Here is a 16,269-nt window from a genome sequence, read left to right as displayed (position 1 = left end):
GCCCAGTGCAGCCAAAGTAAAATTAAAGAAATAAATAAGTTCAAAAAAAGTACTTAGCACGCTGTTCACAGCCTGCTCAGGTCTGGCAGTAACCTACCCCTCCATCTTCCTCCATAACTCACACAGCATCACTTAGTCTAACTACACAGAACCACTAGCCCCTCTGGGGACATAAAGGATATGGTTAAGAGTGTGGCCTCTGAAGCTGCACAGCTCCACGATCCTTGGCTTCTGGGTCAGCTGTTGAATGGGGATCAGAGGGTGCACTTTTCAGGGTTCTGTGACTTCCAAGGAGTCAATGTGTGACAAGCTTATGCCTGGCTGATGCGGTGTTCAGTTGACGGGGACTGTTGTTTCTGCTGCTGTGACTAGTTTTATTAGTAGTATTTGTTTGGCTGTGCCATGTAGCATGTGACTTCTTAGTTCCCTAACCAGGGATCGACCCAGCACCCCCTGCATTGGAAGCATGGAGTCTTAACCACTGGCCCACGAGCAAAGCCCCTGTTACTACTATTTCGGATGAACTATCTTTCAGATTCACCCATCTCAGCCAAAGCTGCTTCCTTTGCCTTGAAGATTCTCCCACCCCACCCACGCCCAAGCTGTTGAAGTCCTCGTTATCTTTCTGCTTTAACTGATTCTTTAGCAGATGCAACCGCAAACTCACATGCCATTGTAAGAAATGACACAGTGATCCCATGCACCCTTGACCCCAGTTCTCCTGTGCTAGCATCTTGCAAAACTATAGTCCAACCAGGAGACTGACATTGGTACAATCCACTGATGTTAGTGTCAGCGATCTGACTTGTACTTGTGTGAGTGTGTGTGTTATTTTATCACATGTGTAAGTTCAAGGCTCCATCACAAGGGTGTCTCGCTGCCCTTCTATAGTTGCACCTCCACCTCCCACCCCAACCCCCCGTTCCCTAACCCCTGATGAACACTCATCTGTCCTCCATCTCTATAATTTTGTCATTTCAAAAACGTGGAAGCATTCAGTTCAGTTCAGTTCAGTTCAGTTGCTCAGTCGTGTCCGACTCTTTGCAACCCCATGAATCACAGCACGCCAGGCCTCCCTGTCCATCACCATCTCCCGGAGTTCACTCAGACTCATGTCCTACAGTATGCAATATTCTGGGGTTGCCTTTTATCTCTCAGCATAATTTCTGGGAGAATCATCCAAGTTGTGGGCATTCATAATTTGTCCCTTTTTATTGCTGCCTACTCATCTTTGAAGGCCTCCACAACACTATGTCAGGGCCCCTGATTGGACTTAATCACGTGTTTTTTGCTCATGTATCAGTCTGGAATACCTCTCTGTGATTTGAAGCTATTTAATAACCAGGTTTTGTATTTGCATAACTCTTCAGGGTTTGAAATGTACTTCTGCGTGCATTATTTCACGTCGTTTTGTATAAATGTCTCTTTCTGGTGCCTTTGTACACATCTTGATGCCATCAAGCTGTGCCCTCTCCTAGCTTTGTTAAAGTAAAAGGCAGCACCTCTCCTGGTGGCCCCCAGTGGTTGCTGACGTGAAAATCTTTCAGGCAGATTTTGTATGTGAAGTTGTCTCCTGATGTGATTCAAGCAGACTGAATAATCCTGTCATTTTGGTGCAGCTAAAGGGGCAGTTGTTCCTGGTTCTGTGTAAAAGAAAATCATAGAACAAGGAGATTGTATTTTTAAAAGTAAGATGATATCATCAGTACACAGATTTAAAAGCCTCCTATGGGGATGATAGCTTAGGTGTTGTGATATGCAAATATTACCATAGTGAAAGCAGAGTATTAAAAATAGGGTGCCCTAGGCTTTCTTTAAAGGGAATAAACTGAACACTAGTTTAGAGCGGAAGAGATTTGTAGGTGTGGCGGTGTTCCTTTTTAGCATGAATTTGGAAAGATTGAAAGAGAGTATTTGTTGCTCATTTGTGCCTGACTCTTTGTGACTTCGTGGACTGTAGCCTGCCAGGCTCTTCGATCCATGGAATTCTCCAGGCAAGAATAATAGAGTGGATTGTCATTGCCTTCTGCAGGGGATCTTCCTCTCCCAGGGGTCAACCCCCAGTCTCCTGTATAGCAGGCAGATCCTTTACCATTTGCGCCACCAGGAAAAGATTATATGTTGCCCAGTAATGCACTGGAAGTGTCAAAATAAAAATCTACTTAAACATCACATATATTTAATACATACATAACTGCACACACACATTTATGGCTAAGGTCCTAACATGGCATGAGTCAGATATGCCTGGTGATTTGTAGCATGCCTTAAGAATCTTCTGTCCATTACTCCAACCAGAGGACCAGGGCACACTCTACAGGCCTGACATCAGGTTGGTGTCCCAGAGTGAGGGCTCAGAGGGGAGAGATGATTAACAGAAGTCAGAAGAGCCAAGAGGAAATGTTGGCCTGCTGTGTCCTCAACACTGCAAAAGCAATGTTGCAATGGAAAAAATGAGTTGGCATCAAGATCATAAAGAAGAGTCAAATCTAGAAAGGAAGAGATTCAGAAACACAGTAGAAGTCAGGAAGGAATGCAGATTCACAGCAGGGCTGGGTTCTCCCTTCAGTGACTCTAATCACCTGGCTAAGGAGTTTGCAGAGGCCAGCGCTGAGACCCAGAGTGGTTGTGGATTGAGTTCTTCAGGAGAAGGCTGGTCGGGGGGCAGCACATACGCAGGGTCTCCGAGGTGGAAGGTGTCGGTTCTAAAAGTCAGGACTCAAAAGGTGGGATGAGGGTTGAGAATCAAAGTAGATTCGCAGAGTGCTGGAGAAAAACTGGAAATGAATAAGAGCAGTGTTGGAGCCATGGCTGAGAAGCTACTTCCATGGGGGAAATATACAAAGAGGAGGTGATATTTGAGCTTCATTTTGAAAAATAAATAGGGAGTAAGTGAAAGGGGATTCTAGACAAAGAGCTTCCAAAAAGGCGGTAAGGAAAAGGCAGGTTATAGGTTATGTTCAGGGACTTATAATAGTTCCTCGGTGCGGTAATGTGCGCCTGTCCCCTTACCCAAGATTTGAGTGTCTGGAGATAAAGGGTTGCAGCTCGCACCTTTTTTGCTTTGTCATAAAATTTAGTACATCTCAGTAGACTCATTTAGGGAACGGGCTCTAAAGGCAGCGTGCAAGAGGTCAGAGTTGGTCCTAAAAAACTCTCTGAAGTTGTCCATAAAATGCAGTGAATTCAACACAAACACATTATTCTCCTGCATTGGAAGAGATCAATATTTCTGCAGCTGAACACAGGGTATAGTGGTGGATTTGCACCTATGCTCATCAGGAGAGGGGAGAAGTAAGCAACAGAGCAGAAGATGGTATTCGCAACATATATACCCTAAAAATTCAGAATATATAAGGAATCCTTTCAAATAAACAAGAAAAAGACAGCCCGCTTATGCTGACATGACCTAAAGAGATCAACAAGCACTTTACAAAAGAGGAGCTCCATTGGTTAATACACATGAAATGGTGCCCAACCTTGCTGGTCATCAAGGAAATACAAACTGAAACCAAAATGATACCCCAGTACCTCCATTCAATGGTCATAGTTTAATAGAAAATAGTAATACAGTATACCCGCAAACCACCAGATACCTGGGCAATAAAGACACAAATAAAAGGTGTACTAGGCTTTCAATGAAAACCGTAGACTTCGCTGAGAAATGCTAGATTGAGAAGGCCTAAGTAAATGGAAAGATACATCATGTCTGTGTTATGACATCAATACTAAGATGTCGGTTCCCCACAGTTGCTCCATAGAGCTGGTGAAATTGCAATCAAAGTCCTTGAGAACTTTTATTTAGAAATTGATAAACAGATTATAAAATGCATAGCAGAAAACCTAGTAGCAAAGAACAAGTTTAGAAAACTAGACCACTAGATTCTAAAAATTATGATGTTACACAGATTGAGAGCGTGAGGAATTGGTGTTAGGGTAAACAAATATACAAACAAACACAGAGGTCGTAAATACAGCAGCTCCTGAAGCTGCTTGAGTTTTCCTGAAGATGCCAATGGCACAATAATATGGAAAAAAGGAGCCTTTTCAATAAATGATATTGAAACTACTGAATACTCAATTGGGGAGAAATAAACTTTGGCCTGTACCTCTCACCATAAACAAAAATTACTTCCAGATGAATCATTGCTCTAAAAAATAAAAATAAAAAACTCTCTAAAAAAGGATAGAAAAAATATCTTTATTACCTTGAGATAATATTTCTTAGAAGGGGCTTCCCTGGTGGCTCAGCAGTAAAGAATCCGCCTGCAAGGCAGGAGTCTCAGAAGACCTGGGTTTGATCCCTGAGTTGGGAAGATCCCTGGAGAAGGGAATGGTAACCTACTCCAGTATTCTTGCCTGGAGAATCCCATGGGCAGAGGAGCCTGGTGGGGCGGTCAATGGGGTCGCAAAGAGTCAGACATGACTGAAGCGACTTAGCATGCACATAGTATTTCTTAGAAAGGACCCAAAAAGCCTAATAATGAAAGAAAAAAGTGATAAATTCATGTTAACAAATTCAAGTTAAAAACTTGAAAACTAGTAAGCAAAACCAGCCACAAGCTGCAAAACATATTTACAATGTGTGTATCTAAATAAGAACTTCCCCGGTAAATAAATCATTCTTTCAAATTAGTGATAAAAGTTCAAACCACCTGATTTTTTTGAATGGGCAGAAGACTTAATAGGCATTTTACAAAATAAATTACCCCAAATAGACAATAAGCATGTAAAAAATTGTTCAGCATCATTGCTCTCAGATGACGGGGTGTTAAAATTCCAGTTTCTAAGAAACAGACTCACAGACATAGAAAACAAATGTACGGTTACCAAAGGGGATACTGGGGAGGGGGGAGATAAATTAGGAGTTTGGGATTGACATGTACACACTGCTGCTGCTGCTGCTGCTGCTAAGTTGCTTCAGTCATGTCCGACTCTTAGCAACCCCATGGACTGCAGCCTACCAGGCTCCTCCGTCCATGGGACTTTTCAGACAAAAGAGTGCTGGAGTGGGGCACCATTTCCTGCTCCAACATGTACACACTACTATATATAACTGTACAGCACAGGGAACTCTACTCAGTATCTTATAATAACGATAATGGAAACGAATCTGAAAATGTATATGAATATAAAAGTATAAATAACTGAATCACTGTGCTGGACACCTGAAACGAACACGATGTTGTAAATTAACCATACCTCCATAAATCACAGTTTATACCACCTGAAGATTCTGTACCCAAATCCGGTGGTGGTGGTGGTGTTGTTTTTAATATATGTATACAATTGCCAAGCCATTAACTCAGTTCTGACACTAGCTACCAAGTATCACACTCAACACATTTAGGGTTCAGTGCTACAAAGCTGCCCGCCTAACCTCCCCCTTTAAAACACCAATCACGAGTCCACGTTGTCACCCAGGCTTCTGACCGACTGGCTGCAGACTGGAGGTTTCCACTACCTTCTCTAGGGTTTGATTAATTTGGTAGAGTGGTTCACAGAGCTTAGAAAAAGCACCAGTTTACATCCACACACCCCCACTCAGTGATTTAAATTTTAAAGGATTCTCAATCTCAAATGTTGGAAAGGATGTGGAGCAAGTGAAACTCTCGTACACTGCTGTTGGGTGTGTCAATTGGTACAGACACTTTGTAAAAAATGTGGGACAGTCTCACAGGTTGTGCCATGTTACGTTTATGTTTATATAGTTCAAAAAAGAGGCAGAATGAATCTTTGGTGTTAGAAGTCCAGATGTTGGTTAATTTGGGGATAAAGGAGGGAGTAAAGATAAGGACTACCAGGAAGGTAGTTTCTGGGTCCTTCCTGCTCTTGATGTATGTGCTTAGCATCTGTCATCTTTCTATGTTTGTGTTGAAGTGGAATGAAAAGTTGATCAAGGGGACTTCCCTGGTGGTCCAGTGGTGAAGAATTCACCTGCCAGTGCAAGACATGGGTTTGATCCCTGGTCTGGGAAAATCCCACATGTTGAGGGGCACCTAAGCCCAGCGCCGCAACTACTGAGCCTGTACTGTAGAGCCCACGCTCTGCAACAAGAGAAGCCGCCTCAATGAGAAGCTCACACACTGCAACTAAGGAGTATCCCCCACTCACCACAACAAAGACCCAGCACAGCCAAAATTAAATAAATTAATTTTTTTAAAGTTGATCAAGTGTTATTATCTCTTTCAGATGTGTGTTAAGATTTTAGAAACAATGGGAAATAGTTGAATACTTGCATGTCTTATTTGCATATCTGTCTTTGCAGTTTTCCACTATAGAGAAAGCTTCACCTTGGAGCTATAATCCATCCTCCCCCACCCAGCCCCCCTCCTCCCAGTCCTGTCTCAGCAGCTGCTATTCCCTTGCTTGACATCCTCGTGGAGTATTTATGGACACCGTGTAAATGAATAACTTAGGCCAAGGTCAGAAGCAAATCAGAGATGGAGCTAAGGTTGAAGACTATGGCTGTCATACATCTTATGGGTCTAAGCTCATGGTTGTGGAGAGGAGTCCAGCCCAACATCCATCAGCATGCATGTTGGCGATCACATCATTTCCCAGCTAAAATCTGTAACAGATTCACCCGCAGCATCTTCTTCCTTATCAGAGAGAGGAGTCTGGAGGGGAAGAGCTTTTAATAGACGCCAAACTAGAAAGCATTTGGCAGGTGGCTTTGTTCTCTGGGGCCAGGCACTTATTAGTCAGCCTAATTTAGAACAGATCACTCTTCTCTTTTTATAAATAACTGTTGATGCTCGGCAAATAATATGTAATAATAATAAGGTTCTCTTGTGCAAACAGCGTTTTTGTTTATTCTAGACTATGGATCAGCTCGGGGGAGTGGGGCAGAGGAGAGGCTGTGTAGCTCTTTCCCCTCAATGCAGCTGAGACGGGGAACATCACAAACATTGCCTGAACACAGAGGTCAGAAAGGAAACATTTAGCAGGAGGGAAGTTCCGGAGCACGTGGAGCACGAACTTCCTCTAACAAGGCGGAGGTCGAGAAGACTGCTGTCCTGCCACCGACCTGTCTTTGTCTCTCCGTTTCCCTCTCTCTCTGGGTGTGCGTGTATTGTTACTTTCTGCTTATCACCAGATTAATTCATGCTCACTCGCATCCAAGTAAGACAAACGGAAAGAAGGCACCTACCCCTCACTGCTCAGAGCTTGTTTTTCCAGGGCCTCTTTCTGTATGCATTTGCTTTTAAAGAAAAATTTGCTCGTATGCATCCTGTCTTTTAATTGCTTTCACCGCTGAAAAATGTTTTGAAAATCTCCTCATATGGTGGCATAACCTGCTTCAACACCATTTGTATTGCTGCCTAATAAATTGCTAATTTAAATGGCCTATTTTTGTTATATACTTTGGTTATTTAAACTATTTAGTTACTCTGAGCAATGCTGTGATGAATATACATTAGTATACATCTATAATTGTTTTACCTAAGACAGTTTCTGGAAGTGGATTTGTTGAAATCGAGGGATATGCAGATTTAACATTTTTTTGGTCTGTATGGGCAAGTTGACATCAAGGTTGTAATTCTTGCCTGCAGTCTGTGAGCAATTTCATTGCACTCTTGACAGCATTGTATACTAACATTTCGTCTGATAGTTCTAATTTGATTTGATGGAGGAAACATTGTATGTTGTGATGTTGACCATAGTTTTCTGAATTAACTTTTCCAATCTTTTGTGAATTTTATCATGCTATTACATTTCTATTATTAATAAGTTGGAGCTTTTACATATTAAGGATCTTATGCTACAAAATTTTTTCTTTATTTTGCATTTGTCTGTGAATTTTATTCATTATGGTTTATCATGCTTAGAAAGGGTAATCCCATTCCAATATTATATGACTATTCACACATATTTCTTTTAGAACTTTTATGTTTTACTTTTCATGCTAAGGTTCTAGTGATAGTTAATAGCTATTGAGTGCTAACTTTGTGCTGAGTACTGTTGGGGGTACTTTACATTTCTGGAATCATTTAACCCTCCTTACTATCTATGATGTCATTTAATCTTCCTTACTATCTATGAGGTAAGCTATTATTCTTGTGCCCATTGTATAGATGGGTAAACTGTGGCAGAGAATGATTAAGTAACTTATCTAGGATCTAAAGCTAGTGATATAGTAAGTCTAACTGTGCATAATATTCTCTCACCTTCGATTTTTTTCTGGTAGTGTCTTTTTAAAGGATTAGAACAACTTCCTTTTTTATTTACTAAAAACGCACCCCAAAATAGCTGGAATAATTTAGAAAGAATAAGATCATAAATTTCTGAAAGAATGAAAGTCCCCAAATCTACTCTACAACAAGAAGAACAATGTAACTTTTTAAAAGACCCAGAGCAGTGAAATGTCACTTAGATTCCTGAGGGAGCTTTCCTTTGACTTACGTTTAAAGGCATCTGTTGCAAAGAGTCGGACACAACTGAGTGACTTTCACTTTCATCACACTGCTTCTCTTGTGGCTCAGCTGGTAAAGAATTCACCTGCAATGCGGGAGACCTGGGTTCGATCCCTGGGTTGGGAAGATCCAGTTGGGATACTAGGCTATCCACTCTAGTATTGTGGCCTGGAGTTGCAAAGAGTCGGACAGGACTGAGTGACTTTCACTTTCACTTTAAAGGCATCTAGAGACCTGGATGAAGATTTTTCACTAGCTGGAGGACCAATTCTAAGGAGGAAGCATTGTTCACCAGAGGGTCCCCAGCTCTTCAGAATTCTAGTTCCCTGAAGCACATAAAACAACAGAAAAATTTGACATGGGATTAGTATTGGAACATGGCTTCCCTGGTGTCTCAGTGGTAAAGAATCAACCTGTAATGCAGGAGACATAGTTTCCATCCCGGGGTTGGGAAGATCCCCTGGAGACGGAAATGGCAACCCACTCCAGTATTCTTGCCTTGGAAATGCCACGGACAGGCGAGCTGGGCGGGCTACAGTCCATGGGGTCTCAGAAGAGTTGAACTTAATGACTAAACAACAAACACTGCAACTAGCACTTTGGCATTCTGTAATTTTCCGTTTTCTGCAGGAGGGTCTCAGTCCTGGCCCAGCTGATTAAGAGTTGAATGAACATAGGACTCAGCCTTTTAAAAAAGAACAAAGTAATGCCATTTGCTGCAACATGGATAGACCTAGCGATTATCACTCTAAGTGAAGTCAGCCAGGCAGAGAAGACAAATACCAGATGATATCACTCATATGTGGAATCTAAAATATGACACAAACAAACGTATTTACAAAACAGAAACAGATTCACAGAGATAGAGGAGAGACTTGTGGTTGCCGTGGCAGGGTCGGGGGAGGGGTGGACTGGGAGTTTGGGGTTAGCAGGTGCAAACTATTACGTATAGGATGGATAAATGACAAGGTCCTACTGTACAGCACAGGGAAGTATATTCAATATCCTGGGATAAACCATATTGGAAAAGAATATTTAAAAAATGTGTGTATGTGCGTAACTGAGTCACTTTGCTATACAGCAAAAATTAACACACCACTGTAAATCAACTATACTTCAATTAAAAAAATAAATTTTAAAAAAGAGCTGAACTTAGGAAAAAGTAAAGCAGGCATTGGACAGTGATATCAGGCATTTTCCAAGTTAGGAGTAAGACAGCGGCTGTCATCCTCTCTTCTGGTAAGTGACTTAATTATCAGTGCCTTAATTATCCTTTCTCTGAAACCCATTGCTTTTATGGATACAGAACACATTCAGTGCAATTCAGTTCACAAGCAGAACAACTGCTTTGAGTAGGTCAGCATCCTCAGTGACCCTGGGAGACATGTATCCCATCTCATGGAGGAGGTATATGGGTATATACTCAGATGAGTCCAGATAGAGAGAATGGGATGAATATAAATAAGAGGAGAAAATATAGTCCAGTATACATGAAGTGTATTCCACAGGAGAGAATAAGAATGGCAAGATAAGTCAGCTTTTTAAAATTAGAGAGAGGGACTTCCCTGGTGGTGCAGTGGTTAAGAATCCATGCTTTGACCACAAGAAGCACAGGTTCAATCCCTGGTCAGAGAACTAAGATCCTGTGTGCTTTGTGGTACAGCTGAGGGAAAAAAAAATCACAAAGAGCTCTGAAAGCCACACGAGAGGATAATTTATTCTTTCATTTAAAAAATATTTACTGAGCAGCCACTGGATGGCAGGTACCATTCTGCCATCAAAAATATAACAGTGAAAAAAAAAAGGCCAAATTCCTACTCTTATGAAAAGTATTTTCTAGTTGGGAAGACAGACAAAAAAATTTTTAATAAATATCAGGTAACATTAAGTACAATGAAGGAAAACAGGATAAAGAGAGACAGCTGTGGTCCTCAGCCTCAACCCTGCCTGCATGCTGCAATCTTCCAGGGAGGTTTGGAAAACAGTGATGCCCAGATCCTTGCCTGGAGACAAGGGGATTAAAACCTTTGGGATGGGCCCTGGCGGTGATATTTTCTAATGTCCAGCCCAGGTGAGAACCACCAACGTCAGAGAATGAGGACAGGGCCCTTCACTAGATGGGCTGGTCAGAGAGGGCCTCTATTTGAGCAGAGATGAAGCTGGATGAAAGGCCATCCTGTGGATGCTTGGAAAAACTATGTTGCCAGCATCCAGCTCCACACCCAGCACTTGAGAGGCATGAAGGACTGAGCAGATGAATGAACAGGCTGCATCAGTATATAGGGTGATGTCAGTGGAGCTTGTCTGGAGAGGATTAACTTAACTGGGCACCTTTTGTTGGGGGTCACCAAGGCCACCCCAAGATTACACAGTTTCCTAGGAGGCTCACCATTGAGTCCTACACAGGACTGAGGTTTCATACAGAAAAAAGATACAAAGGAAAAAACAGCAAAGGGGACAGGCACACGCTGCTAGATCTAGTGGAAACTGGCTGTGAGCTTCAGGGTGGTTTCCCTCTGTGGAGTCACACAGGACACGCTTAAGACCTGGGAGGACAAGTGGCGACCATGCATGTGAAATGCCATTCCCCCAGGAAGCTTGTGAGATGTAGCACCTGGGGTCTTTCTTAGGTGCTCGTCCTGTAGGCACTCTTGCCTGACACCAAGAATCCAGACTCCCAGAAGGAAAGTAGAAAGCAGAAAGTGTTCGGTAGAAACCACATTTGTGTTTTATCGGAAATCTGAGTCCCCAGACGCCAGCCTTTTTAAGGAGGGCCATCTTAGGCCTGCCGTGTTAATGCTTCTTCCACACGATGCCATCTACTGAGGGTCAGATGGTTTCTCTGTGTTCTAGAATAACCCTATGTAGTTCCCAGAGGGGCCATGTCTTGTAAGTTGTTTAAAAGTTTCACCCAACTAAAATCTGTTATGCATGGCTACATATAGGTTTGAGTTTTGCCTTCCTTGAGATATTAGGTCAATTTTGGGGAAATGTTAATATGTCACCTCTGACATCTAGTCCAGTTCAGGTTCTTACATAAGATGTAGAAAGCCCAAGTGGACAGCGAATCGTACTTATTCTTCTTCCTGAAACAGTGCTATTTATTCCCCAAGTGTCAGTTGCTCAGTCATGTCCGACTCTTTGCAACCTCCTGGACTGTAGCCCACCAGGCTCCTCTGTCCGTGGGATTCTCCAGGCATGAATACTGGAGTGGGTTGCTATTTCCTTCTCCAGTGGGTCTTCCCAACCCAGGGATCGAACCCCAGTCTCATGTGCCTCCTGAACTGCAGGTGGGTTCTTTATCCACGGAGCCACCTGGTTGAGGAGTTAAGACCCCACATGCCTCCGGCCCCAAACAACTGAAACGTGAAGATCAGAAACAGTGCTGTAACAAATTCCATGCCTTTTAGATTTGTTGCTGTTCAGTTGCTTAGTCTTGTTCAACTCTCTGTGATCCCGTGGACTGCAGCACACCCGACTTTAAAAATGGTCCACATCAAAATAATCTTTAAAAAAGTCAGCAATGGTAACAACTTGATGTGTTGGCTTTCGCATTCCCCCTTGTTCTCTAATTCAGATTCAGGGAGCACTACCGAGCCTCTTCGGTTTATCTAAAAACTAAGAATAATAAAATTGACCTTGTCTGTCTCACAGCCCTTCCCTGATTGGTTTTGCCCAATGGCAATTTGATTTACACCTGGCGTTGCTGCCAAGGAGTCGCTGTTCTCCTGGGTTGACAAAATAATTCACTGCATGGTGAGCTCTTTAGAATCCTTGATGGGTGGACTTGAAACTTCAGAGAGAGAAGGATGACACGGAATGTGGCGGCTATTAATTGGACTAGATGAAATTTATCGCTGGACATTTTGCTCAGGGTGGCAATTCAATTACGGAGCAACCGTGTGGTGTCACGGACACCATGTGTAGAGCAGTCAGTGAGGCTGAGCCTGCGAGAATGACAGTCAGCATGCTCTTGTTTGATATGCCTGTGGCATCTTCCCTGGCTTCTTCTTGGGTAATATATTACCAAAGGAAGGCGTCTAATAAATGAAGAAGTAAAACTGAAAATAATGACAGAGCCTTGTGAGCTGTTGAGCGATGTCCTTTCTAAAGCCTTCCAGACGTTCCATCTGGTGTAGGTGGAGACCCAGGCGCTGGACTCAGCACTGTCCATCCCTGGCCTTATGTGATGAGCGATTCACCTCACCTCTCTTTGTCCTTCCGTGGCTCCACAGTGCCTTTCAAATCAATTCCAAAGCAGTTCACAAGGCTCTTCATGCTTGCCAGCTCTTCTTTGAAGAAACCCCTCTTTGCATCAAGTTCCACCCATTGAACCACTTGCTAAGTCCTCTGTAATGTCCAGACCGTTGGCCATGGTGAGTCCTTGCCTGAACACCCCTCTCTAGCTCCTCCTCCCTCCTCCTAGCCGCAAAACAACACCACTCATCCCTTAGCTGTTGACTGTTTATTATTTCCTCCCGGTGGCCATTCTCACCCTTCTGGGAGCCCCCACAGCGTCCCCTGTTCCTCTCTAGCCTCGCACTTGCTTTATCATATCACGGTGATCTTTGTCCCCAGCAGACGTGAGCCAAGTCACGTCAAAGACCACACCTGCGTGAGCCAAGTCACGTCAAAGACCACACCTGCGTGAGCCAAGTCACACCAAAGACCACACCTGCCTTTCTCACCGCTCTGCCCCTCACTGCCTCCCGGGGAGCCTGGTCACGGTCATCCCTCAGCAGCTATATATTGAGTGAAGGTAGATGATCATAAGGATAAGCTCATAATACTTAAGGAGGGCATGGCAAGCACTCCCATATTCTTTCCCGGAGAATCCCATGGAAAGAGGAGGCTGGACGGCTACAGTCCATAGGGTCACAAAGAACTGGACATGACTAAAGTGATTTAGTCAAGTGTTGAGATTTAGCACTCATGCACTAGAAGGTAGACTTAAGAAATGCTTATATTTGTAACTCTATTTCTGTTTTGAAGACAAGTTCATTTGCATCTTTTTAATTTAGATTCCACAGATAAGCGATATCATATATTTATCTTTGTCTGACTTACAGGTGTAGAAAACAAACTTATAGTTACCAGGGTATAAGGAAGGGTGAACGGATAAGTTGGGATTGACATATACACATATATGCTACTGAATGGAACTTGGGATTCCATGATTTTGGAGCCCAGGAATAGAAAATCTGTCACTGCTTCCACTTTTTCCCCTTCTATTTGCCATGAAGTGATGGGACCAGATGCCATGATCTTAGTTTTTTGAATGTTGAGTTTTAAGCCAGCTTTTCCACCCTCTAGTTTCACCTTCATCAAGAGGCTTTTTAGTTTCCTCTTCACTATCTGCCATTAGAGTGATATCATCTGAGGTTGTTGATATTTCTCCCGGCAATCTTGATTCCAGCTTGTGATTCATCCAATCTGGCACTTTGCGTGATGTACTCTGCATAGAAGTTAAGTAAGCAGAGTGATACACACAGGCTTGACATACTCCTTTCCCAGTTTTGAACCAGGCCATTGTTCCATGTCTGGTTCTAACTGTTGCTCCTTAACTGGCATACAGGTTTTTATCAGGAGACAGGTAAAGTGGTCTGGTATTCCCATCACTTTAAGGACTGTGCACAGTTTATTGTGATCCACACAGTCAATGGCTTTAACGTAGTCAATGAAGCAGAAGTAGATGCTTTTTCTGGAATTCTCTCGCTTTCTCTATGATCCAACGAATGTTAGCAATTTAAAGACCTACTGTAGAGCACGAGGAAATCTATTCAATACTCAGTAACGACCTATATGGGAAAAAGAATCTTAAAAAGAGTGCAAGTGTATATATGTATAACTGATTCACTTTGTTATACAGCAGAAACTAACATAACATTATAAATCAACTATATTCCAATAAAAATTTCTAAAAAAGAAATCTTTCAGGTGGTTCTGAGTGCCTGAAAGGGGCTCAGGGACATAATTGAAATTGACATAACTCTTACCAGGTCTGTTCTTCGGGGCTTCACTGAGGGCGTGAGGGACTTGCTGGGAAGAATGAAAATCAGAGCTTAAAAAAAAAGGAAGACCTATTGGGTGGAATAAACAGAGGGGCATTTTACCAAAGCTCACCTCTTGGCCCCAACGGCTCATGGGATTATGCTGTTCAAACACCAGGAAGGAGCTCACTTCATGGGCCTGAGCCCCCTGAGGAAGTCAGAGTAGATAGAAGCTTATCTCAGGACTGATGGGGAAAATGGAAATACCTGGAGGAAAATTTCTGGGTCCAGAGGCAGAGTGCTGGAATCAGCATAAACAGGAATCCCTTTTTAATCAAATGGGAATATTTGCTGCCTGATGGCACATGGGGAAGAACAATTTGGTCTTAAGAAGGAGTCTGGGCTCCTGTGCTTTTGATAAAATTGCTAAGTCAGCCTCAAAAAGAGAGTATGACACTTTGACATGTGGGATCCTACGGCTGGAAGTCTTACAAATACAGTGTTTTCCAGAGCATGAAATGTGGCCCTTGGGGACTTCCCTGGTGGTCCAGTGGTTAAGAATCTGCCTTCCAATGCAGGGGATGCAGGTTTCATCCCTGGCAGGGAACTAAGATCCCCCATATCTTGGAACAGTTAAGCTGACTCACTTTGCTGTATACCTGAAACCAACACAACATTGTAAGTCGAATATATGCCAATAAAAATTGGAAAAAAAAAAGTTGGATAAAGTGACTTTCAAGTCATAAGCTTCTATAAGTCTTTTTTTTCCCCAAAGTCCAATCTGAATGCTCAACCTTTCTTTACATTTTTAGTTGTTATGTGTTATTAAAGAGATAGTGATGTTTTTTCGAGAATGATAATGTGCCTACTGATGGGAGATGTTCCAAGTGGCTGTGATACTGTAACTGTGATATTTACATGAATGGTTTCCAACAGTAATTTAATCCAGAGAATTCCCTGACTCCTGTCCATCAGCTTGTCCCTCCTGATTTCCTCCAAAAACCAAAAAAAAAAAGAGGCATCCTTGATCTTGTGTGAATTCTGGGACATCCATTCCATATGCTCTTTTCTTCCTCTTCTTGAAGAACACCCCTGAGAGCTATGTTCTCGTGATTGATATTTCAAAAGGGATGTGAGCTGCCTTCATACCACTGGCCAAAATCAGTAGAATCAGGAGCAGTCTTTTGGGATGAATAAAGACGGTTTCAAATATTTGTATAAGAAGTCACTGCAATCAAGAGAGAAACATTTACAATGTAAACAAGTAAATACCTTGTGTTTTGTTGTGCACAATTGATTTTAACTGCCCCAAACAATCCAATCTCCAGCAGACCAGGTGGTACCTGGAAATTCAATCCTTTTAGCAGTATAAGTATCAATAGTAAGCACATGGCTACTGCTACTGCTAAGTCACTTCAGTCGTGTCCGACTCTGTGGTGCAGGTGGCAATTTATGCCTTTCCCCAGAGAGATGCCTGATGCTCATTCTCTGCCATGGTAAGGTCTCAGGGCTGCCAGGTTTTCCCGCACATCCTGACCCCATATGTGCTTTGACCCTTATATGGCCTTTTGAACCGGAAGTGAAACCACCCTCTGATAGTATCTGCTCAACCAAACCCAACACTTGGAACAACGAAGTCTAGGGAAGGAGATTTATTCTTTCAAGTTTCAGCTAATTGTTTGATTTAAATTTTTCTCAAATGTAAGGGCTAATTATCTGTACTTCCTGAGGCAGGATATGTATGAATGGGAACTCATTGTAAATAAAACAACCAATTTATTTGTTTGTTTGTTTTTTTCCCCATTTCTTAAGGAGTAGCCCAATTTGATGACCCAGTTAGAGGGACAGACGATATTGATTTT

Source organism: Oryx dammah, unplaced genomic scaffold (assembly GCF_014754425.2).
Source record: "Oryx dammah isolate SB20612 unplaced genomic scaffold, SCBI_Odam_1.1 HiC_scaffold_6, whole genome shotgun sequence".
NCBI lineage: Eukaryota > Metazoa > Chordata > Mammalia > Artiodactyla > Bovidae > Oryx > Oryx dammah.
The sequence above is the reverse complement of the archived record's forward strand: the minus strand, read 5'-3'. Positions refer to the sequence as shown.